Here is a 22,792-nt window from a genome sequence, read left to right as displayed (position 1 = left end):
TGCTGTGTGGAGTGGAAGTGGCTACTCTTTCTTCCTTCTAAATGAAGACAGAGTGTCCTTCCTTGCTGGTCCTTTCTTGATGCGCTCAGAGCCCTGTGTATTGAGTGAGGCTACGTGAATTCTCTGGCCTTCCTGATCCATGAGAGAGTGACTGGAGAAGGCCCTCGGTGACTGTCCAAGAAAAACGGAAGACAATCACAAATGGTTCTTCCTGCTCCCTCCTTTTCTACTTTAAAGGAGGGAACTTTTGAAATAGGATCTTGTCCCGAGCTGCGTTCAGACAGTAACTGGAGCATAAAATGTTGACAATCAATTATGTATTTAGGGAGATGAAACAGGCTGACATATTGAAGGCACATTGTATTCGGTTTGGTGGATGCAAGCAAGACAGTTACGTCATCATACTCCTGCAGTGAAACTGTGTGCCCAGAGGGTGAGGCACACAGGATGAACCCAGACTTTACAGCACAAGGATGCTTCTAATCCAGTTACCATTTGTCCCAGGAAAATGTTCCGTCTTTAAAAAAATTGGTTGTGGGTTATTTTTATTTATTTATTTTGGTGGTGGTTGCTGACTGATAAGCAAATAATTTGTTATTTGTGTTGATACATACTTGTCCCTGAGTTACGGCAACTTGGCAAATGGGTGGTATGTTTTCCTAGCGTGTGTTCCCTGTGTGGGCCAGCTGGTAGGATCTTTGCAGGAGAGGGTGAAGAGAATACAGTCTCTCCTGTAATCCGCTATGCTGGACACACTGCTGACCGCAGTGCAGCCGTCCACAGGTCTGTGGGGCACTGGAGTGCATGGTGTCTCCTATCCACTTGGTAGGAGAGGCACCCAAGGACTTGACTCAGGCCGTTGAGGCCAGAGGTCCAAGTTCATGCTGTCTCCAGGGTTGGTTCCTTCTGAGGGCTGTGAGGGAGGGATCTGACCCAGGCCCCTCTCTCTCCTCGGCATGGAGACAGCCTCTTCTCCCTGTACTTCTTCACCCCATTTCCTCTGTAGCCCTGTCTGTCTCTGTGTCCAATTCTGCCCTTCTTTTCTCCCTCCATTTTTTTTAATAAAGAAACAATCACAATGGATTAGAACGAATGCCAGTGACCTCGTTGTAACTTGATTACTTCTCTGTGAAGTCCATATGTCTAAATATGGCCATTGTCTTGGGGAACTGGGCACCAGGACCTCAGCATGAATTTTGGAGAGACATAACGATGACACCAGAGAGCTGGGTCCACGGTCCCACTTTGTCTCCTAATTCAGTAACACCCCCTGCCTTCTTTGTTAAATATTTGTTTGGTTCATATGTGACTTGGACTGGGAAGGCCAAGTTTCGTGCTCATAGAAATAGCTATCCCACGCCTTACCTTTTCCTACCTGCTGGTTTATAGATCGAAGCTACTTCTTAGATGGTGACAGTTTTGCTTGAGGATGTTTTTCATTGAATTTTTAAAACAGTTATCTTCTTCCTGTTTGATCTCTAGCATATAAAAATACTTGTCGTTTGATGTATACATTGGTTTTTAAAGGGGTTAAAACTGTACACTTTGCCTGTGATCTTTTCCTTTTTACTCTTTCTAGAACAGTTTTTTGTGCCCTAGTAGGGGAAAATTATCCTTGTTGGAGGGCTTGTTATATAGGACAGCACCTGGGAGTTGCTGCCTTAACTATCAGGCAGCTGTAGAAACCAAGGAGCTGGGTTCTTCTCCCACCCCAAATTCGGGTTGGCACTCAGGATGTAGTATTTAGAAGATAAAAGATAGTAACTCTGTTACTTTGAATTTTCAGTACTATTTAAAGAAATCTTTTATGCCAGACAATATTTGCATCCAAAGTACACCAGTTTGTTTAAGAAATTCCCAAAGTGTAAGGAAGTTTCTTTTCTGAGCTCAGTGCCGTCTGTCTTAACTCAAGATTGTGGCCTCGGGGGGGATGGCCCTGTAAATGTTAGGAAATAAATATTTGCAGTGGATCTGGGTTGGAAGATTGAGAACACATACTGGATATACTTGTTTTATATGTGCTTCTCAGGTTAATGGTCGTTTCCAAAACAATTTTAAATTTGCGTATGTTTTAAGCTTTTTTATTTTTCAGAAAAATCAAAGACAGATGCCTTGGAAAGCAGCAGCGTTTAGAGATGTAAAAATAAGATCCTTATCGGGACAGTCTCCTGTGTGTTGATTTGCAGCAGGGTAGGACTGTCTATATGGAGTGTGTGAGTGTGTGTGTGTGCACGTGTGCTGAATCCTACTGTAGACTGGGTATGGATCAAAACCTTTCATCAGTGTAACATAGCATCCCATAGTTCAAAGGCAGCCAGTTACATATTGCTTGGCAGGAAGCCTCCCATTTTATATATCGTTGAGAGAAAGGAGAGAATGAGGAGTCCGTGTGGAGTATTTTATAGTGAAGGAAAAACAGCCCAGCTGTTGTAGACAGGTCTTAAAAGACAGCCCACTGGCCTCACCCTGCATTTGCTACAGATGCATTCCTGTAGGACCTCCAGATTGAAGAGAGCCCACTGTTGGCTGCACAGCTGTTAATACTGTGCTTCCCTTACTGTTATGAGGTGTGCAGTGTGTGGCTTTGAGAGCATGAGCTTATGGTACGTTTGGGATCACTGGGATCATTAATTTAATTTTAGCAAATAGCAGCACACCAAAGTGAGGATAGCAGTTTGGATGTCTCCTAAAGTCTACTGTATTGGGGACCTGGTCCCAAAGTCTTATGTTATAGTTGAGGGAGAAAGAATGGAGACCTGATCTAATTATGACATCTAAGTTATGGAACCAGCGGGAGGTCTCCAGGTTGTTTGTGGCATGCCCTTGGAAAGTGGTTCTTGAGAGCAGGTTGGTTTATAAGCCAAGTCTGGCCCAGCTTCTCTGCCTCCTGGCTCGCCATGTGGTCTTGCAGCCTTCAGGCTAATGAGGCTGCCTGCTCATGGGCTGTGAACCTCCAGAACCTTAAGCCAAACTAGACCTTTGTTCCTAGGAAGCTCCTCTCAGGTGTCTGTTGCTGTAACAAAAACCTGATACAGACATTAATGTGTGCAGTGCTCAGTGGCCTTAAATATGTCCGTGCTTTTGTAAAACCATCACCACTATCCATCTCCAGGCCTTTTTCATCATCCCAAAAAGAAATTCGCTACCCATTAAAAAGAGAATTCCCTGACTCCCTCCCCTCTAACTTTTTCTTGCTGTCTCTGAATTCACCTATTCTGTTTACCTCATACAGTAGGATCACGGATTTGTGCCCGTGTGTCTGGCAGCTCTAGTGACTCCTCGGTTGTATCTCTACAGCTTTCACTATATACCATTTTCTTTTTGATCATAAAATAATTTGGTAGATAACTGCAGAACATTAGAGCTGTAGGACAGAAAGTCAAAACTCTCATGGCTTCAGGGATCAGCAGTAGTGACATCTGATAGCTATACAGAAGACGCTGTGTATCAGACACAGCTCTAAGCGCTCTGCAGAAAATGACACGTTGACCCTCACACCACACTGTGAGCTAGATACTGTTAATACTTCAGTTTTGCAGTGGGAAACTGATGTCCATAGAGACGAATCCGTTGCTTAAGAGAGTAACTGGCTAGCATGTGGCAGAGTGGGTATTCCAGCTCAGTCGTCTGCGCCAGAGCCTGAGCTCCTGAGGGCTTCCTGATTATGCACAGGTGCAGTGGGCTGGGCAAAGGGAAACTGCCGCAGAGGCAGCCAGGGAGTGAGCTGGTGCCACCTGGCAGCCAATCCTGAGCCCCAGTGTTGGGGTTCATTAAGGGAGTAGTGGAGACAGATATTCTCAGACACTGTTGGTTGCTACTGAGTGGCAGTGCAGGCTCCATCCTGCCAGCACGTCCAGGTTTTCAAGAGAAGCTGGAGATCTTATTCACGGGTGACCTCCTGATTTGTAGGGCAACCTAAATCAGTTAAAAACCAAACTAAAAACCGGCTGTCTGTGGCCCATCACTTGGAGGCCTTTGCCTCGGTTTCCAGATAGCGGCCCCCGTGCACCCCTAGGAACTGTGTTATTTGCATTGCTTGGGCACGGAGGTCAGGTCTTGGCGCTTTTTGCTTCCCCAGCTGCAACCTTCATATCCCAATTTTCAGTAATGTGTGCTGAGTGAATGACTCTTCACAGCTCTCATGATTTCTTCCCAAGTGCTGCCAAGAGTTCACTGAAAGTCTAATTTAAAACAAAACACAGCCAGGCGACTTTGAGAGGCATACATCCTTTCATGTGGAGCTTCGTAATTTATTGTTTCATTTTGGGCTCCTTTGATTTAACAACGTTGATTAAAATAGGACTTTAATGTGGTGAGTTTTTTTTTCTTTTAAAAAAAAATCTCACCAAAGATGTTCAAATATATGCTATGAATAACACAGCAAACCTAAACCCCTTTATTTTAGTAACGGCTGCCAGCACTTAGGATATGTATCCCAGTTACTAGCTACTGTGTAAAGGCTTTTACATGTCTGTCTGCTTTTACTGTGGAGTCAATCAATTAAGAATTTGTGGATTTTTGTTGAATTTGAGAATTGGAAGGACTGGAATGTATCTATTTCAGTTTATTGACTTTACATGTGAAGCTGATGGGCCAGCCAATCTAAGAGGCTAACCCAAAGTCATAGATCTGTTGCACAGCCAGAACCCCTCTGGATACACACATCTGCAGCATATGTAGCCAGAGTCTACCATTCCTTTCCCTCTCGCCTCTGGTCCAATAATCTTTTTTTAGATACTTTAGCACTTCTGCTTTTATCTGCCCATCATCTCTGGAAATACGGGTTTTGTTGCAATGTACTAATGTGTTATCGTTCAAATAAATAGCTTCTGAACTCCCAGTCATCACCAGGGTATTTGAAATAGTTAGTGTCTTGGTCCCTTTGTGCCACTATAACCGAATACCTGAGACTGGGTAATTTTTTATTCCAGGTATTCTGGAGGGTGGGAAATCCAGGATGGAGGTGCCATGAGATGAGGGCTGCTTCCTCCCTGCCGCTGGGCTGGCACCTTGTTGCTGCACTCCTGTGGCCGAAGGTGGAAGGGCAGCAAGGGCATTACGGCATTCTGTTCAGCCCCTTGTATAAGGCTCTGCCCTCACAATTTATCCACCTTCCAAAAGGCTCTGCCACTTTTATTTTCTTTAAGAGGAGATTTGCAGATTGTTATAATAGAAACTGTAGTCAATCATGCTGAAATATATTTAAGTTTTTAAAATTTATTTGTGAGGCAGGAAGGGAGAAAAGGTGGGAAGGAGGGAGGGAGGGAGAGGGAGAAACAGAGAGGTGTCTTCTGTCTGCTGGTTGCCTTCCCAAATACCTGTAACAGCCAGACCCAGCCAGCTTGAAGCTAGGATCCTGAAACCCAGTCTGGGACTCCCACATGGGTGGCAGGGACCAAATTACTTGAACCATCACCTACTGCCTCCCAGGGTGCAAACTAACAGAAAGCTGGAATGGAATGGAGCTGGGACTCGAACCACAGCACTCTAATGAGGATGCAGGTGTCCCAAGCATCATTTTAATTGCTGCACCAAACGCATGCCCTTCCTACCTCTTCTTTATTCAATAGTCATCCATAATCCTTGGAGGTATATTCCAAGACCCCTAGTGGATGTCTGAAACTGCATCTAGTTCCAGACCCTATATGCATATGCATACATACCTTTGATAAGGTTTAATTTATAAATTAGGTGCAGTAAGATAAAGTGGAACAATTGTAACAATATACTAATACATCATGATAGTCAACAAGATAACCAAGACAGCTACTAAGTGACTAATGATTGAGTAGCATTTCCAGCAGAGATGTGCTAGACAGAGAGTGCAAGATTCCATCACACTGCTTAAAATTCATGAATTGCTTATTTCTGGAATTTCCCATGCAATGCTGTGGTATTGCAGTTGACCAAGGGTGAAGTTGCGTGAAGGGAAACCATGGATGGGGAGGACTGCTGTACTAGCACCAGGGTATGAGGTTGCGACGTGAATTTTTGAGGGACATACACATTGCCACTAGGGTTTGGAGTGTATGTTATGCCCTTGTGAGATGCCTGGTTCTGGAGTTCCTGTTAAGAGTCCCAAGTCCTTACCTCATTGGCACAGGCCCCTTAACCAAATGATCAGATAAACTTATAGATAATAATGTCCATGAGAATGCAGGGAGAATTTTAAATTAGAACAGATAATTTCCAAATGGATGGTATTGCTGTCATCACATCTCTGATGGCCTACACTTTGTTAGATATCAGTGGGTCTCAAGTCTCTCTCTAGTGGGGAGGACGAAGGAACAGAATTTATACCCTTCTCTCATTCAGCTGACAATCATCAAAGCTTTTTAAAAAAAAAAAGTTTATTTTTTCCCAAGCCAAACTGTACCTTATTTAAGATTCTTTTCATAAAAATCATGGCATTTCAGGCAGGACCCAGGCAGACAATTATTTTCAGTGCACCACAACTTTCAGTTCCTTTCCTCAGTGGACTACCAAGATCAGAAACCCAGTGAAGTCTTCATTTGAAGCTCTGAAAAGCCAGAGTTCTGGCATGTTGTGTAGCAGCTTCTTACAAGCCGACCCTGAGTTTCAGGAAATGAAATGAAACGACAGGATGATCAGGCTGAGGACCCACCATCTGGAAGAGGCTCCACCGCCCTGTCGAGGGCACCTCGGCGGCGTCACTGTGGGGTCCAGATTTCCCATCACACTGGTATTAAGTTTCTGGGGGCCAGGCCCAGCAGGTCTGTGGGTCTGAGGGTGTTATCTGTGCTGAAGGCAGACAGGGTGGAGGAAGAGGACATAAACTGAGTTTAGTTTTTCCCCTGCACAAGGGGTTGTGCCCTGGAGGCGGCTCTGTGTCGATGGCAGGGGATTCCTCCTGGGAGCCAAGAGGAAGTCTGTCGAAACTCCAAGGGAAAGGTGTTTTCCCCCTCATGAACCCAGCCTCGGAGACTTTCTGTTAGTGACCTATGCCCCTTCACCCTAAAACAACACTGAAGTGTTCAGTGTCCTAACAACAAGGTTGAAAAAAGTAAAACAAAATTCTTTATGAAACTTGATAAAAGATAGTATCTCCAACTGTAGGCACCAGAAACATGCAATTGTTAAAAACACATACGCTTCACTTGGCGTCTCCAGCACCTGAATCTTTCCGGGCCTGGTCCGTCTGGCATCTCCATTGTCTGCAGGGTTATTCCCGTCTTTGCCAGCATTGGCTTTTGCCTTTTCCCCTTTGGGCACCTTCTCTCTGTTCTCTGCAAGGCCCTTTTAGGCTTGGAGGAGCTGGTTTAGCAGACAGCCATGCAGATATTCTCTGGTTTGTCCTTCACCTTGGCCTGATTCCCTTCAGCACCCCTTCAGCCTTTCTCTTGGGCAGGGTGGCAGCCGCAGCAGTGAGACAGAGGCGCTGGGCACAGGGATGCAGCAATGTGCAGGCTTTGGTTGGTCCAGAGTTTGTACTTGTCTATTTTTTTTTTTTATTATTTGAAAGGCAGAATTGGTGGCCTGGGGGTGGGAGGGGGGGGTGGGGGGAGTGGGGATACAGACACATATCTTCCATCCATTGTTTTAGTCTTCAAATGGCCTGCAACAGCTGGGGCTGGGCCAGGCTGAAGCAGGAACTCCATCCAGGTCTCTCATGTGAGAAGCACGGACCCAGCCACTTGAGCCATCAATACTGCCTCCCAGAGTCTACGTTAGCGTGGAACTGGAGTGAGGAGCAGGACACTGGCTGAACCCAGGAACTCTGATACGCATCTTAGTTGCAAGTCCAAATACCAGTCTAAAATCTTATTTTATGATTAAAGTGTTGACTATCTTATGTGTGCTCATAGGTAGACATTTTGCAGATGTGATAGGCTGTAAAAACAATATCCAAGAAGCACTTGCAGTTCAGCCCGCTGTAGAGTGTGGTGGTATCTGCTTGTGATCTCTGGCTGGCAGAGGGCTGCAGCTCACTGTTGCTGCACAGCATTGCCATGGAATATTGTACTGCAGGTGTCTAGCCCAGGGTGGGTAGAATTTTGAAGTACGATTTCTGTTGAATGCACATCGTCTTTTACCTCTGTAAAGGAAGAAAAATCAAAGTTGAACCATTGGAATTTGGGGACTGTTTACTTATGAAAAATATTGATGAGTCAGCTGTAGAAATCCAGAATATTGTGACTTTCCAGTTCTCATCTTTGTTGCTTCACCATTCTGTCTGCATGCAGGAGAAGTGTCAGTGATTCAGATGGGCATGTCATTGAGAGCCAGGATGTGTGTGCAGGCCATAGAGCTAGAGGAAGACTGGAAAAGAGACATAGACAGCTGGACATTTTCCAACAAAAATTGATGGAGACATCAGTATCTTTGTCATCATTTCAAAAATATGAAAAAAATGTTCCACTTCCTTAAAGTAGATTTGAAAACTCTGGGTATACATTCTTTTACTTGCTCACAACCTTTGGCAGACTTTGTTTTTATCATGGAAGATTTGAAGGCTGATGGAAGGGAAGTGACTTGACTTTCTGGAGGTGACTCTGGTTATCAGGGAGTGACCTGATTGCCACCCTCTCTCGCTGGTTGATGGTCTGTTACCTGGGCAGGGGATGTGGGTATTGCCTGGAAAATCTTGTTGCAACTTAGGAATCAAGCAGGAACGCCCTGTGGGCAGACAGTGCAGGTATAGCATGTGCATGTAGTGCATGTATGGTACGAACACTGCCATGAAGATACTTTTCTCCTAAGTGTGTGCCCAGGGCCTCTGTCTTTGGTTGGAGGCCGTTTGAATCAAGGATGCATGTTCAAGGGTTCTGCCCATACTAAATAACAAGTCAGAGCGCAGGTGGTCTGTGTAAGGACATCAGCTGGGGAACAGCTTGAGCTCTGCAGCCTGGCAGACCTTCCTTAGGTCCCTTGGCAGGATGATGACTGTTTCTTTTTTAAGATTTATTTATTATTTTTAAAAGATTTATTTATTTATATGAAAGAGTTACAAAGAGAGAGAAGGAGAGGCAGAGAGAGAAAGAAAGAGAAGAGAGGAGTCTTCCATCTGCTGGTTCACTCCCTAGGTGGCCACAAACGGCCGGAGCTGAGCTGATCCGATGCCAGGAGCCAGGAGCTTCTTCCAGGTCTCCCACGTGGGTGCAGGGGCCCAAGGAGTTGGGCCAACCTCTGCTGCTTTCCAAGAAGCATTAGCAGGGAGCTGGATTGGAAGCAGAGCAGCTGGGACTTGAACGAGTACCCATATGGGATGCCGGCACTGCAGACCTGGGCTTTAACCCACTGTCACAGTGCTGGCCTCTAACTGGCATCTTAACTGCTAAGCTAAATGCACACCCTTTGGTAGGAAAGTTTTGAGAAAATGTTATAACAAATGGGTAGTGGAGGGTTTTTAAAATGTCAGTTTAAAAGATGCAAGTAGTGATGCACAAAATTAATAGCTACTCATGCACTCATTCATCAGTGTCACAAAAACCAATATCTTGTCAGTCTTGTTCCAGTAGCCCTATGTTGTTGTTTGTGGCTGGAGCAACTTACTTATTATTTATCATTTAAAGTATACAGCCTGACATACAAAGTGAAGTGATTACTACAGTCAAGCAAAGCAATATATCTATCGTTAAATACTTCTCATCCTCCATGTCTCAGGCCTACTCTCCTGGCAAATTACCACTATATAGTATTGTTATTAACACAAGTTCTCATTTGAACAATAGATCTCTGGACTTTGTTCACCCTACATAACTCAACTTTGTCACCTTTATATTACCTTTCTCCATGTTCCCCCAGCAGTTGAAAGAAAATCCCAGATATTATGTAATTGTGCCTGTAAATAGTACACATCTCTAACTTCTCCTCTCATGTTATTGTCATACAGTAAAATGAGGGTAACTCCATGATAGTTATAAAATACCCAGTCAACATGTAGATTTTCCCTGTTAACATAGGTTTAATTATCCAACAGATTCATCTAACACATGGATTTTTATTTATTCATCTAGTTACTTGACAGGCATGGTGACAGAGAGAGAGAGGGAGAGAGAGAGAGAAAGAAAGAGAAAGAGAAAATCTTCTAGCCCCTGGTTAACTCTCCAGATGGCTGCAACAGCCAGGGCTGGAAGCCAGGAGCCACAAACTCCATCCTGGTCTCCTACATGCATGTCAGGAACCCAGGTGCTTGCGACATCAGCCACTGCTTTCCCAGGCACATCAGCAGGATGTTGATTTGGAAGTGGAGTAACTGGAACTCAAACTGGCTCTCCGGCAATATAACCCATTTCCCACAGTGCCCGGCCCCTCGGGACATCTGTTTTCTTGAGGGATATTGTATCAGTGAATTTTAACATTATATATATATAATATATATATTTGTGTATATATATATTTTAAATATTTATTTATTTATATGAAAGTCAGAGTTACACAGAGAGGAGAGGCAGAAAGAGAGAGAGGTCTTCCATCCGATGGTTCACTCCCCAGTTAGCTTCACGGCTAGAGCTGCGTCCATCTGAAGCCAGGAGCCAGGAGCTTCCTTCAGGTCTTCCCATTTGGGGGCAGGGGCCAAAGCACTTGGGCCATCTTCTACTGCTTTCCTAGGCCATAGCAGAGAGCTGAATCGGAAGTGGAGTAGCCAGGTCTTGAACTGGCTCCCATATGGGATGCCAGCGCTGTAGATGGTGGCTTTACCCGCTGTGTCACTGCGCTGGCCCCAACCTTAAATTTTTTTATTCTTTTCTTTAGAAATGTTATACACTTTGGTCCTATTTCTGATCATTTTACTGATCAGACTGGCCCCAGGGGAGAGTGGTACCTTAGCGTGTTTTTCTATTGCTTGTTTGCCATATGCCATGGCCTTTTCCAGGATTCAGGCAACACTCAGTTCTGAAGGGTTTAGGTCGTTCCGCCCGTTCCGTGGACTTCGCCTCTGTTCAGCTTTCCAGTGTCACGCACATGAGCGGCAAGTATGGAGCTGGTTCTACATCACCACCTGCCGGCAGTCAGACCTGCCCTGCCGTCTTGCTCAGTTCTTCAGCAGTAGCCCCCTCAGCCTCCGTGTGATTCTTCAGCCTTGGACCCGCATTGCCTCCTTGCTGCTGCTTCCATCTTCAGCTCCTTTGGCTCCTCTTCCCTTGAACCCTAGCCTATAATTAGATGCTGATCTCTCTTGTGTATACGTCTCTTGCCGTGTGGACAAAATGAAGTAGTAAAAACCACTGGCACTTTGAAGTCAATGTAGTCTGAGTTCCTGAGACTGTTTTTTTTTTTTTTTTTTTTTTTTTTGTATTTTAAAAAATTATAGATAAAATACAAAACAAAATACATAATGGGAGCTCTTCCCCTGGGTAGATGTTCTGGAGTACAGTAGCATTCATGGTAAGCAAAGTGCTGCTCAGAGCTCTCTAGAATTCTTTGTCGCTTACAGCCCCTTCCCAGACCCTATCAGCCACCACTCTGCTCTCCTCCTGTGATCTGACTGCCTTCCGTACTCGTGCAGGGGCTATCACTCAGGATTTGTCTTTCTGGGGCTGGCTTATTTCTGCTAGCATAACGTCCTCAAGGTTCATCCACATGGTAGCATGTGTCACACCTTCCTTGTTGAGGCTAAGTAAATATTCCTTTGTAGGTGTATATGCCACATTTTGTTGATCCTTTCTTCTGTGGATATTTTGGTTGCTTCTGTGTTTTGGTTCTAGGGCATGGTGCTGCAGTGAAGGAGAGTGCCAATACATGGATCTCTTTGGGAGCCTGACTTCAGTTCTTTTGGATAAATATCCAGAAATAACATTGCTGGTTTATATTCACCTTTAAGCATTTTTTAAAATTTTATTTATTTGAGGGGCAGAGAGATAGAGAAAAAGTACCATTTCACTCCCCAAATGCCAGCAACAACCAGTGACCCTATCCAGGTCTCACATGGGTGGCAGGCACCCAACTGCTTCAGCCATCAACTGCTGCTCACTGGGTGCTCATTAGCAGGAGATGAGTCGGGAGCCAGTGCTCAGATATGGGATATAGGCAGCCTACCTGTGTCGTAACTACTAGGCCAAATGCCTGTCCCTACTTTTTTTGTTTTTGAAGTGAAAAGTTGTAACAAAGAAATTGTACATCTCCTCCTGTAGCTCCTGGCCAGTTGAGTGTGTCTTCTCCTGTTTGGGCAGCCTTTCTGAGAGCTGGTACCCCATAGTTGTTGTATATTCACTGTACTTCATCATGGGTGGCCATTCTTCTTGTTTACTAATAATGCCTTATTATTTTTACCATGTCATCAATAACGCTGACAGTTTTGGAGAGAACTCAACATTCTCTCCAAAACCTTTTGTTCACTGGTCACTCCTAGCAGCTGTGTCATTGAGGAAGTGTTGACACTGCTTCTGGTTTTTAAATGACTGTATTATTCCTTCCCAGGAGTGAAAAAGTTGCAAGCTTGGAATTTTCTGGATTGTTAACTAGATCAAAAAGCGAAGATAGAAAGCCAAGGGCAAAAGTCTTTCTATAAAACAAACAGTGATAGCAGAAAATGCTAGAACTTTGGAGATGATAATAGTATTGAAAAACTAAGCTTTGCTCACAAAATGAATCTTGTTCATATTGTTCTGAAGTGTGAGATACTTCAGCCAGCTAGAGTTTTAATTTCTGATTTTTCAAGGGTATCTATAAAAACACACATAAACTTTAGCTTAGTTTAATAGGGTTTTAGATGACTTGATTTCTTAGAGAAGACCTTCGCAGTTATTTTCATGTTTGTAATTTCAGTAATCATGGTTCTACCCTTGAAGCTATCGATAAGAAGCCTTCTTTGATTCTCCTTCACCCAGGAAAGACATAGTTGCAGCCATTTCTTTGATTTTTTTCTTTGGTTTTCACCTTAGAAATAATGAACCAGAGTGCAGTGGTTTCAGCATACCCAAGCCAACATAGGGGTATTGTATTTGCAAGGAAGAGACGTCCTATTTTCTCTTGTTTTTGTTGGTGGAGTTTTGTTTTTGATAGGTGAGATCCAGATCCTGTGACTTATTTGTGTTCTGGACAGAGGACCCTCAGATTTTTGTGATCTGAGTCATTTCCGAGTGCAGCCCCAGGCCTTGGGTCTGGAACTCCTGGCATGAGGGTGGAGTGGGGCCTGCAGCCCCAGTGGGAGGAAGTCCCTGTGTCAGGAGGAAGTGGGGGAGGGGCTGTCTTCAGGAGGGGTGCCTGGCAAATGGGGGACACAGCCACCCTTGTCCTCAGCCCGCCTTGGCCTTGTGGATTCAGAAGGACCTCCAGCCCGGGGAAGGTGGCCTGGAGCAAGGCAGTGCCTCAGCTCCCAGGGATTTAACAGGTTGTGCAGAGAGAGCTTCATGCTCCTTATCAGAGCAGAGCTGGAGGGTGGGTTCGGCCTGTGGAATGCAGGAGAAAGATGCCAAGTTGTTAGACACAAGGTCAAGACCTGTTAAGCAGCAAGAGCTATTTAAATCTCTATCTTAGAAATTCCCACTGGACAGAGCCAGCGAGGGGTGTGGGGGCGAGGGCCGAGGAGGCTTCACTGGGAGGAAGGAAGGGCTGCAGACGCTGAGGACAGCAGGCCCTGCCCTGGGAGTCCTGACAGCCCCGACCTCCGTGGAGAGGTTGTCAGTGGCCTGGTCACTGCAGCCTGTTTGTATGTGAATGGGTCTCAGGGTTTAAGAGGCAACTTCAAAAATGAGCTTGCAACAAAACCGACAGTGACTGTTGTCACAGTGACTGGTGTGGCCCTGACGTGCTGTGTCTTGGGGGCACTTTTAGGGACTGAAGGGCTATAATGTATTGGTTTGGTTTGGATTTTTTTTTTTTTTTAAATAAATTGTGCCCCTTCAGTCATCACTTCTCAGGGCTGTCATTGTGCCTTGATCTGGCAGTCGTCCAAACCAAACATTCCCTTCTATTAGAATTGTATTTAAAAGGAGATGTTTGGCCTAGTGGTTAAGACCCTGCCTGGGATGTGCACATTGCATAGGGGAGTGCCTGAGTTTGAGTCCTGGTGCTGCTGATTCCAGTGTCCTGCTGATGTGCATCCTGGGAGCCAGCAGGTGACAGCTGTAGCAGTTAGGTCCCTGCTACCCACAGTGGAGACCCAGGCTGAGTTCTAGGCTCCTGGCTTCAGCCTGGCCCAGCCCTAGCTATTGCTGGCATTTTGGAGAGTGAACCACTGGATGGGAGACACCTCTCTCTCTGTCTCTGCCTTTTGTATAAATATAGCAGGTAAATAAAAAGTTAAACAGTAAAATGGCTGCAAGGGAAGCCCCAGAAGAGATGCTGGGTAGAGGAAGGGGAGCCTTCCTCTGCGTTGCGTGCGCAGATTTGGGCAGTTCCAGAGGCTGCTTTGAGTCTGGTCCCTGGCTGTTTTCCAGGTGAGTGGGGGTCGCAGGTTATGACTTCCGTCTTAGGCTTCCCCTGTGCTGTCCAGGAACGTGTCAATCTTTTCCTCTCCCTTGCCTGAATCAATTTTGTACGGAAATGAGAAAATGAAAGCTTTCTTAGGGAAAGCAAAAAGGTGAATGAAGGAAGACCTGGGGCTGAGGCAAGCGCTTGTCCTGTCTGTCAACCACCCTTCTGAGACCTAAGGCTGTCTGCGTGCTGTGGGTGATTCCCAGGGCCCAGGCATCAACGAGCATTATTGACAGACAGAGCTGACAGACCTGAAACTCAATTGAATGCAGTAGCTTTGGTCAATTGGACTCAGTAGTTTTGGGTGCAGTTTGAGTACAAACAGTATCCCATATGGACCCCAGCTTGAGACGTGGCTGCTCCACTTCCAGTCTTGTTCCCTGCTGATGTGCCTGGGAAGGTAGCAGAGGATGGCCCAAGTTGTTGGGCCCCTGCCACCCATGTGAGAGACCTGGAAGAAGCTCCTGGCTCCTGTCTTCGGCCTGGCTCAACTCTGGCTGTTGCAGTCATTTGGGGGAGTGAACCTGTGGATGGAGGAGTCCTCCTCCTCTCTGTGTCTCTGCCTTTCAAATAAATAAATAAATCTTAAAAAAAAAAAAAAAAAAGTGGGCTGAGTCAGGAATTGAAGCCAGGAGGTTGAAGTCTTCCCGAGGATACCAGAAATCCACAGATGCTCGAGTCTATTTGCATATGTCTTGCACACCTCCTCCTGTATACTTTAAATCCTCTCTAGGTTACTCCTAATACCCAGTGCTGTGGCAGTAGTTGTTAAATAGCATTATTTGGGGAATAATGACAAGAAATGACTCAATTTTCTGTGTGTGTGTGTGTGTGTGTGTATTTGTGGTCCACAATTGGTTGCATCAACACATGCCTAACCGTGGATCTCAGGGGCAAGTGGTGCATTGGAGAGAACCTTTTGGGAGACCACCGAGGAGGGTGAGCTCGTGAAACCCCAGTTAGGAAGTGGCAGAGGTTAGGGAGAGATTTAGCTGTACGCTGAGGAAGCCATTGCAGAGGAAGAACTGCTGGGATCTGGGGACTGGTGCACAGATGGTGTGACTGTCGCCTGTGCTCCTGGTGTGGTGCCCAGGAACGGGCCAGGTCACTGCTACAGATGGGACACCCTTAAGGAGCTCTGCTAAAGGATGGGTGAGGTGCGGCTGAGAAACAGAGACTGGGAAGGAGGCATCCAAGCTGAGTAGATGGTTCTCACTCCTCCTCCAAAAGGACAGTAGCCCTAGGAGTAAAGAAAAACATGAGTGTGAACAGTCAGCAACTCCGAGGCACTGGTGTTCCTGCAGCTCCTGCCCTCTGTCCTTGAGTGGCTAAGTGGATCTTCACATATGAGAACCATCATTGCAGTCACTTCTCACATAGTAAACACTTAATATAGGGATGTTCTTTGCAGGTGAGCTTTGTATTGCTGCCTCTTACCTCTGCCTGCGCTGCAGCTACGTGACAGTGCCAAGCAGGGCTTGCTTAGATGGTGAACCAGACTTTCCCTACTCCTGCTTTCTCTCTCGGGCTGCTCCGTGCACCCTGGGCTCATCCCCTGCATGCTGCTAGTCACCTCTGCTTCCTCCTGCTCTCTCCCCTGGTCTCCCTGCTTTTTAGAATAAATGCTTCCCACCCTGGGGATTGGTTCGGTATAGTGATTCCCAGTCCGGGCTACATTCATATCAGAGGGCCAAGTTTAAAAGTACCCTCTTGCCCAGAGAATCTGTCTTCATTCTCTCAGGAGACCCTGACGGGCAGTTGGGATCAAACCCACCACAGAGTGATTGGTAGGCACACATGTCTAGAAGATGCAAGGAAATGGAGGGCTTACAAGATTTGCAATGGAAATGGATATTTTTAAAATCATGCCTTTTGCCAATCAAGCCTCAAAAGTGTTGAGAGGAATTCCCACAGTGTTCTCCTCTTCCCTCTGTTCCTGATTTTTTTTTTTAAGATTTATTTATTTTTTTTATTTGAAAGGCAGAGTTACAGAGAGGGGAGTGGGGAGAGAGAGAGAGAGAGAGAGGGAGAGGGAGAGGTATCTTCAATCTTTCACTGGTTTCTCAGGCGCATTAGCAGTGAGCTGGATTGGAAGTGAAGCAGCCAGGACTCAAACTGGCACCCATATGGGATGCCAACATTGCGGGCGGTGGCTTAACCCGCTTACCACAACACTGGCCCCTGTTTTGTAAGCCTGCTTTCTATTAAGCACCAACGTTTGAGAAGAAACCAAAAAAACAAGCAAAAAATAAACAAACCAACAAACCCAGGAGTTTTTTATTTGCTTAGAGTTTCTGTGCTGCTGTTTCCCACCTCATCTCACAGCTGAGTGGGGCTTGCATCCTCCCTGTGTGACTGCCTGGCGTTTGTCATGCAGTGTTGCCTGATGCTCCAGGCAGGCTGCACTGTCCTTGGGTGGAATCCATGGAGGCACCCTTTGATCCATTTGGGCTACAGTAGTTTTTGTTTTGTGATCTGAGGAGGCCCAATACCAGAGTTTTGGGAAAATACTTCAGAGAAAACATTTTTTTGAATATTTGCTTCAACTGGGTAAACAACTTTGAAGTCTGTTCATCCTTAAAACAGATGAAGACAAGGGTAAAACCTAACAATGCTACTGAAAAGCACTGTAAAGTTAATGCATTTTAAAATTTCTGTTTGAGAGGCAGAGAGAGACAGTCTCCCATCCACTGGTTCACTCCCTGTGTGGTCACAACAGCCTCGACTGGGCAAGTGTAGGCTGGAAGCTGGGAATACAGTGCAGCCTCTCTTGTGGGTGGCAGGTGACTTGAGCCCTCACTGCTGCCTCCCAGGGTCTGCATTAGCAGAGGGGCTGGAATCAGGATCTGGAACTGGGCAACAAACCCAGACACTCCCACACAGGAGACCTGTGTCTTCCCCGGGCTAAGTGCTTGCCCCCTCTGGGGTTTTCTTTTCCTTTTTTAAGGATTATGTTGGAAATTAGATCTGAAAATAAAAAGCTAGTGATAGGCAGTTGAAATTCTCATTCAGCTAGTCTCTAAACTCCTGTGTTTTAGGTTCCACAAGAATTTTTCCATGTGGGGCTGGCCTTGTGGTATAGCCAGTAAAGACATTGCCTGCAGTGCTGGCATCCCATTTGGGCACCAGCTCATGTTCTGACTGCTCCACTTCTAATCCAGCTCCCAGCTAATGGCTTGAGAAGGCAGCAGAAGATAGTCCAAATGCTTGGGCCCCATACTCATGTGGGAAACATGGAAGAAGCTCCTGGCTTTGGCCTGGCTCAGCCTGGGCTGTTGCGGCCATCTAGGGAGCAAACCTGTAACTCTTTCAAATAAATCTTTTAAAAAATATATATTATAAAAATTATTTCATATGAATATTTTGTCATCTTTTTATTTAAAAGGCAGAGTTAGAGAGAAGGGAGAGGGAGCAATCTTCCATCCATTGGTTCACTTCCCAAATGGCTATAACAGCTAGGGCTGGGCCAGACCAAAGCCAAGAGGCAGGAGCTTCTTCTAGGTCTCCCACGTGGGTGCAGGGGCCCAAGTACTTGGGCCTTCTGCTGCTGCTTTCCCAGGAGCATGAGGGATCTGGGTCGGATGTACAGGAGTCGTGACTCCAATCAGCACCCATATGGGATGCTGGCAGCGCAGGCGGTGGCTTTACCCACCATGCCACAATACTGGCCCCAGTTTTGTCATATTTTAGTTAAGAATATTTGTGGCATAATGCTTGTTTTTTCCTGGAACTTTCTTGGTCTCAAAAGGTGGGTTCTACACTGGAAAGGCTTTTCAAAAGGGGGAGTACCCAGACAGGTCAGTAAAAAGTAGCTTTTTTTTTTTTTAATAATCTAACTTTGATGTCAAAGGACACAAAAACTTGAGATCCAGGTTCCCTTCTGAGACTGGTGGATGACTGACTGCAGCTGTCAGTGACTTCTGAGCACCACTGCCTTCCTGTGCCCCCGCTGACCTCCCTTTTTCCTTTCTGTAATTACTGCACGAGGCCCTTACAGTCCATGGAGGACCAAATACAGCATCTAGACTCTGTGATCTGGTCCCCACAAACACAGGCTCTGTGGGGACAGTCCTGCTCTCGGAAGGCCGCCTCCCCTTGGGACCTGTGGAGCTCTGTAATTTACGGTGGCGCCTTTGTAGTCTCAGGCTCAGAAAGTACTTGTTTCCTTTGCTCCTACAGAAGTGGAGTGGCTCTTGGGTGGCTCCAGGTGGGGAAGAGGCCAGAGAGGAAGTGAGTATGCCCCTAGCCGGTTGCTGTCTGGTTTTTGGATACAGGTAGGTCAGGGGGCTCTGGGCAGAGGGCCTGCGTGGCAGCAGGCATGTCGCGGGCTGTGATAAATGTTCTTTTCCACTTGCCTGGCGGCTGTGGTCTGGACAGATGAGAAGCCTGCCTTCTCTGCTGAGGTGTGCCTTGTCAGAGGAGGCTTGGCTGAAGAACTCTGGCAGCTGGGAGACGGCGCCCCTCCTGGCTGCCAGAGCCCCGGGGAAAGAGCCAGGTGATCCTGTTTGTGCGCATATAACAGGAGGACACCTGCGCTACTTGAACGATTGTTCACCAGGTGGTGCTGTCCTGCAGGGAATACTGAAATGCAAGGCCCACAGGGGCCAGCCCCAGGAGGGAGACACCCGGGCAGCTCCAAGGCTGTGCGTGGCTGGTGTGGGCTGTTGCGGGACCTGAGCCGAGGCCCTTCAGAGGAAACATTAAACATTTGATGCGACCCATGGAGGGTTCTCCTCCACATTCTGTTGTTCTGCTCCAGTGAGACCTTAGCTGAACCCCCCACTCCCCCCCCCCCCCCGCCCCGGGGCAGGGGGCGCTGAGCCTGTGCCTTGTATCAGTCCCTGGGTGCCCTCCAGAGAAAAGCTCCTGCACTCCGTTCTCACCTTTGAAGTCTTGCCGGGTAAGGAGGCGGGGGTATGTCCCCGAGAGCTGCTCGTTAAACAGCTTGAAGGGGAGCAAGGGCCTCCACCCAGCCTCTGCAAGCACAGACCTATTAGTGCCCCAGTGCCCTGCCAAGGCGGTTTTGTTGGCCCAGACGTGACTCCACACGATTCCCTGCTGCTCTTTGGCAGCATTACTGGGAGGGGATTGATGTCGGTCAGAGACTGGGTGCCGGTGTGTTTGCGCATGGAGAGCACCCTTGAAAGTTTGCATTTTCCAGGACAGGTGTAGCAGCGAAATGACTGTTTCCCAGTGACTTAGGCTGTGAGTCAGTCCCGGGAAGCGTGTCTTTGGAATCCTTCCGTCGACAAGCATGCGTTGAGCATCTGCCTCTGCTTGTGAAAGAACAGGAGGGTGGCCCCGCAGAAGGCAGAAGGCAGAAGGCGGGGAGTTGGAGGCAGAGAGAGGCAAGTGCTGGCGCTAGGTCCCAGGCAGGTGTTGAGCGCAGAGGAAGGCTGGTGAGATCCTGGGTGGGGCGGGCGTGCAGGTGACAGTTGGACTCTGCTTGGAGGCTGACTAATTTCCAGGGCGGGGGAGCCTCTCCGGGAGAGCGAGGTGTGAAGTGGGGGGACTGTGCGAAAGCAGTGCCCAGGAGGACACGGCACCTGAACCTGGTGAGAGACATTCTTGGCTCATTGGCTGAAACCTTTAAAGCAGGGTCGAACCAAGGGCCACTTAACGACTGATGACATCATTCACAGGCCATACAGAATTATCAGCTTAAAAACTAGCCTGCTGTAGATGTGCGGAAGTTCAGTTTCCGCCTGTGGTTTCCTTGGCAGGGCCAGACCAAAGGATTTCACGGACCGTATATGGCCCATGGGCTGGATGTTCCCCACCCCTGCTTTAAAGCACCTCATTGTAGGTGGGGCCGCCCACTCACTGGTGTCACACACAGAGAACTGAGGTAGTGCAGGTAACCAGGACACTTGCCACACCTTGCTCATGCCCAGGCGCTTTCAGTAACAGTCGTTTGGATAGAGGGTACCTGAGAAGGGCCTGGGTTCTCTCTGCTGCTGTGGGCTGGTTCTGGCAACTGTGTGATGCGTGGCTGGCAGGTTTCCCTTTCTGTAGTTTGTTCCCAGCTTCTGTGGTCACCTTGCGCTGAGGAACTTCCCAGGAGCTCTGATAGAGTGAGACAGCCACTCTGGGTGGCTACAAGTGGAACTTGGGGTGAGCAAGCCCAGGGAGACCCCTGGTCCCTCTGACAGCTCCGAGACAGGCTCTCTCTTGAACACATTGAGGACTTTGAAAGTAAATTCTTATTTTAAAATTTATTTAAAGAAAATGAAGCATGACTTTTAATATAGCCAGGGCTTATTGTGTTGAACAATCCTAATCACAGGGAAGCGTTTGCCATCTGTTCAAAGCTTTTCTAATTTTATTAACTTGGGCCCATTTCTGAGCTTTTGGCCCTCTTTTCGTGGAGTCTAGGAGGATACTTTTCCACTGAACGCATCTAATGTATGTTGACTGAATGGCAGGTTTAGTTTGCATATGCATTAGTACAACCTGATAAAGTTTTCTCAGGTTTTTAATAACGTCACACTGGCTCTTTGTTCTCTGTCACTGTCATTCTTCAGTTCCTCATTCCCCTGAAAACTTTGTAAAGCCTAATTAATAACAAGTCGCCTCCTCACTTCCAGGGAGGTCATTTATAACCTGCCTTGCCCCAAATGCATTTCATAGAATGGCCTCCTGGGTTCCTGTGGGTTGACTCTGGCTCAGGTCCTGTTCCCTGCAGGTTCCACAGACTGCTGTGTTGTCTCCTCCTCCTCCACTTCCACCTGCACCAGGTTGTGTGGAGGATTTGCTGGTTGTGTGGCCTTGGGATCTTTGGGAAAATGGTTGAACCTGTGCTGTGGCTTCCATACCGTGGTCTTCTGTGTGAGCCGTGGTGCAGACATAGCTCTGGGGAGGGGGTGTTGGTGAAGCTGGAGGCTCCTAAATGCTGAGGGTTTTTCTTTCATCTTTTTACCGGGGTGGGGGTGGGGGTGGGGCTTCAAAAAGCCCTGGGGAAAATGGAATTAAAACAGAAGCTGATTTTTGGTGCAAAAATATTTTAGAATCCATGCATAATTGCATTTCTGCTCCCTGTCTCCAATGGGTTGTGTGTAGTAGGACTCAAGTGAACCCTTCTTTCCTGGAAGAAGAGGGGGATTTTCTGAGACGAATCTCCAGGCAGATGTGAAGTGAGCACTGCTTGGAGGGTCGATGCTGTTTACGATCAGCTGCCTATAGGTGAAACACATCACCTCCAGGACAGAATGGCTAATGGGGGAGTACTGGGGACTCTGAGCTGGATCCCTGCTTGTGGGTTCTGGAAATGTGCTTCCACTGGGGACAGGATCAAGGTTAAAGCTACTTCCAAACCTCTGTGAGTTCTTGAAATGCTTGTGTGATGTGTCCCTGTGCTCTGCCATCTGTCCTGTGTGCCTAGCCAGCAGGATTTCATTTTCTGCATTCGCCTCTCCTGCTGAGTCCTGCTAATCCACGAAGGACACAGTAACCACATTGCTCCACAAAACTTTGAGGAATCCTGCCAAAAGGCAAAGCTTTTCAACAGGGGCATAGCAGTGGTGCGCATATCAGAATCTCCTGTGATGCTGCGAGAAGATTAGGATTGTGGGGCTGACCCCAGGTAGGCGGAACTAAAATTCCAGCTGTGGGAAGCCGTGGAACCACCTGCTTAGGTGGTTTTTTTGGTTAAGATTCTATAAGAGGTGATGGTGTATATCCCTACTTAAGACGGATAGCCCCATAGGATAGAGTTTGAAGGACACGCAGAATTCATGCCAGAGGATCTGAAGAAACCACCTGCTTAGATTCAACAACATCTGCAAAGAGTAAGTTGTATTTTTAGGGGAACACATTTCAGCATTCTCAGATAGTCAAATTTTTGCTATATATGGATGACTGTTCTAGTTACTGATATTTGAGATGCTTAAATTTTTGAAAAATATTTGTGTGTGGAGTAGATTCAAAAACAAAAAACTCTTTCTTAGCATGAGCAGATGTTTGGGGGAATTTTTGAACTCCACTGACGAGTTTTGCCAGTTGACACTGCCAAGCCAAACATGCCCTTCTTGTGCCATAATGCTATGAGTAGAGCAGCTGTACAACTTCAGCTTAATACTACATGGGACAACATTTTCTGCGATCGTAACTATACGAAGAACAAGGCAAGTGACATTATAGAGTAGTTTGCTAAATTCAGCAAGAGTTTAGGCTTTTTTAGAAATCCAGGTGGAAATCTGTTTAGGTGGAATTTTACAAGAGATTTGCATGTTAAAACCTGACTTTCTACATATGGAAACACATTTCCTAAGAAATCCTTAGATGTATTGCTCTTAAAGATTGACCCAGTTGAGTTTATTTAGTAAAGATTTTTTCTCCCTCCAAATTTGTATACCCCAAGATTTAGCTGATTTTTCTTTCCCTTGGGTCAACTTCAAGAAATAGATAGCAGTGG

General features: G+C 46.7%; 1 protein-coding gene and 1 pseudogene across 18 annotated transcripts in view; one reads left to right on the top strand and one right to left on the bottom strand.

The window, feature by feature from the left end:
* Nucleotides 1-22,792, top strand: part of TANC1 (tetratricopeptide repeat, ankyrin repeat and coiled-coil containing 1) — a 248,195-nt gene that overhangs the window by 49,617 nt on the left and 175,786 nt on the right. The gene's annotated exons all lie outside the window — the stretch shown is intronic.
* Nucleotides 7,115-18,699, bottom strand: LOC108176927 (non-histone chromosomal protein HMG-17 pseudogene; annotated as a pseudogene).

The sequence above is a fragment of the Oryctolagus cuniculus genome, chromosome 3 (assembly GCF_964237555.1).
Source record: "Oryctolagus cuniculus chromosome 3, mOryCun1.1, whole genome shotgun sequence".
Lineage (NCBI taxonomy): Eukaryota > Metazoa > Chordata > Mammalia > Lagomorpha > Leporidae > Oryctolagus > Oryctolagus cuniculus.
Note: the sequence above shows the minus strand (reverse complement) of the source record. Positions and strands in the feature narration are given on the sequence as shown.